Raw genomic sequence first — 3,186 nt, 5'->3', positions numbered from 1 at the left:
TATGTCTTCTCCTTCAGGGTCTCGTCTAATGCCTGGTGATTGGGTTCATAGAAGGCCTGGGCTTGGACCTGAGTCTAGCCTTCCTCGGTTACCTCAGGGTTACCCCACCAATACAGACAGGGTCAGGATGGGCGTTCACCACGAGAAGTATCTAGCTTATAACACAGCACACAATCCCAACCACACCCAAACAATGGCTAGAGGTCCAGGAGGGAGCTCAAACACTAACCACCTGAGGGTGGTGGCTCCTGCTTCTACCTCTGGTGTCATTGGGTCACAACATGGGAGACCGAGCATTAGGACGGATGCCGACAAGCCGTACAGCTGCCCCACGTGTGGGAAGTGCTTCACTAGGGCAAACTATTTGAAGGAGCACCAGACCGTTCACACCAAGGAGAGACCCTTCAAGTGCAAGCTATGTTACAAGAGCTTCCCCTTCCGGAGTAACCTTATCAGACATAGGAGTGTCCACAATGGGGAGAAATCGTAGCAGTGTGGCTTGAGATATAAACAGGGGATGTCAGGGGACCATTCTTCAGCTAACATATTATAGTTATCATGTGAAGTGTCTTGGGGTAAGAAGGTAATTAACCACATACCCCTCATTAACCCTTTTGTTAACTTATTTAAAACAGTCTTGTGTAAATACCTGTTTTTTAAGAGACAGTAAACCTAGGCTAGAACAAGGACAGTTGAATATTTACCTTACTGAAGTGATGTAGATGGAATAAAGTAATTCTATTATTTTCTACTCTATTCTTGCTAACACACTGTTCTTTCTAAACAAGTCTGCCCTAAGCTTTAAATATACTGATCATAGGAGATTTGACGTGTAATGTAATAAGCAGTACTGTTCTTTATTTTATTATTATTATTATTTTACCCCCTTTTTTCTCCCCAATTTCGATCTTGTCTCATCGCTGCAACTCCCCAACGGGCTCGGGAGGCGAAGGTCGAGTCATGTGTCCTCCAAAACATGACCCGCCAAACCGCGCTTCTTAACACCCGCCCGCTTAACCCGGAAGCCAGCCGCACCAATGTGTCGGAGGAAACACCGTTCACCTGACGACCGAGGTCAGCCTGCAGGCGCCTGGCCCGCCACAAGGAGTCGCTAGAGCGCGATGAGCCAAGTAAAGCCCCCCCGGCCAAACCCTCCCCTAACCCGGGCGACGATGGGCCAATTGTGCGCCGCCTCATGGGTCTCCTGATCACGTCCGGTTGTGATACAGCCCGGGATCGAACCCAGGTCTGTAGTGATGCCTCAAGCACAGCGATGCAGTGCCTTAGACCGCTGCGCCACTCGGGAGCCTTTGGCTGTACGCACTGCGGGAAGAGGTTCTCAGAAGAAAGTTGCTTCAGGATACACCAGCAGAAAATGCACATGGCCCATGTATAGTGTATAGTGACATGTAATGTAGTACTAGTTAGTTTGTTTGTAGTTAATTCTGTTGGTTTTGGATGTAGTAGGGAACTGGATGAGGTGAATTAAGGAAATAATCAGTATGGTGACATAAACCCCACTGATCTAATGAGCCTTATTAATACATACCCAAGTCCTTATTCCCAGTCCCCTCCTGACCTCATCACTAACTGCAATGACTGCCTTTCCTCCTCCCTGGACACACTCGCTCCCCTCAAACCCGCTCAGTCTCCTTCACCCAAACTGCTCCCTGGTACACCCCAGAGCTACGCTAGTTAAAAGCCAGTAGACGGCTGCAAGTGGTCTAGTAGTTCATTCTCAAGCATACACAGATCAGAGTGCGCAGCTCCACACTATGCTGGAAACACTCGGTTTGTTATTTTAACTAAAACATAATCAATCTTTGTTAAACATAAATACCAAACTTGTTTTTGCATGGATTCTCCAACGCGGTTAGCATTTAACAGCTAGGGCCACTATTTCTTGTCCCGGAATCCCGCTTAACTGACAGGTTAAAGTCTGCTCGAAAGAGCCTCTAACCTAGCTAAGCTGCTAATATTAGCCATCAAGCTAACGAAGTTAGTCCCAAATGAGTTTTCCAATGGAGCCCTCTTTGTCTGGAGAAGTAAATGAACGGTTCTAGCGCTGTAGGAGCTGTATCTACTACGCTTTGTTTCGGGGACAAACTGGATTACTCAGAGTTCCAATGTGGCAATTGTTTGCTTGCCGAGGATTATAGACTTGGTGGCTTCCTTGATCACGCAGGTCGGCAGCCTCCGTCAGAAACTGGGGAAAACGCAGAGTGGAATGTTTACCCTTTTTTATTTTAAATATATATTTTTACCCCCTTTTTTCGATCGTCTCATCGCTGCAACTCCCCAATGGGCTCGGGAGGCGAAGGTCGAGTCATGCGTCCTCTGAAACATGACCCGCCAAACCGCGCTTCTTAACACCCCCGCCTGCTTAACCCGGAAACCAGTCGCACCAATGTGTCGGAGGAAACACTGTTCACCTGACGACCGAGGTCAGCCTGCAGGTGCCCGGCCCGCCACAAGGAGTCGCTAGAGCGCGATGAGCCAAGTAAAGCCCACCCGGCCAAACCCTCCCTAACCCGGACGACGCTGGGCGGATTATGTGCCGCCCTATGGGACCCTATGGGACTTGTGCGCCACTCTGGAGGCCAATGTTTACCTTTTCTACACTGGACGGTGTTTGCGCATGTTGGATGCATCTCAGTCTTGTCGTTTGTCGTTATCCGACTGGCCAGTGTTGCCCGGAGTTCGTTCGCCAGGGAAGCCATCTCCTGCCTCTCCTCCCCCATCTGATACTGGAGTCGAAGGAGCATGGCAATCAACGATGGTCGCATGTCACGAGCCGTGGAAGCCGAAGACAGCGGCCTCCCGCAAAGCAGTCTACACAAACCATTGAGAGGCCTGGAGCGGATACAAACAACGAATAGTTTCGCCGTCCTGGAACATGATCTTCCTGCACCTTCGTCGCTGGGGGTACCTGTGTCTGCGGCCACTGTGCCTACTCCTACTCCTTCCCTTATGATTTCGAAGTCGACGTCGGCAACCTTCCGTCCCTGATCTGGATCGAGCTGGGCTTCTCCATCTGTCGGAGGCCTGCACCATCCTGTGAAGCGTGGGAGTGGGTGGATTTCCTCGTCCTTCTCGCCAACCATGATTTTAGCCAGCTCCATGTGACTGTTCCTGGTGCAAAAACAATGTCCTATCCCGGAGCTCGAGTAAATGACATTACTAAGT

The sequence above is a fragment of the Coregonus clupeaformis genome, chromosome 21 (assembly GCF_020615455.1).
Source record: "Coregonus clupeaformis isolate EN_2021a chromosome 21, ASM2061545v1, whole genome shotgun sequence".
NCBI classification, from domain to species: Eukaryota; Metazoa; Chordata; class Actinopteri; order Salmoniformes; family Salmonidae; genus Coregonus; species Coregonus clupeaformis.
Note: the sequence above shows the minus strand (reverse complement) of the source record.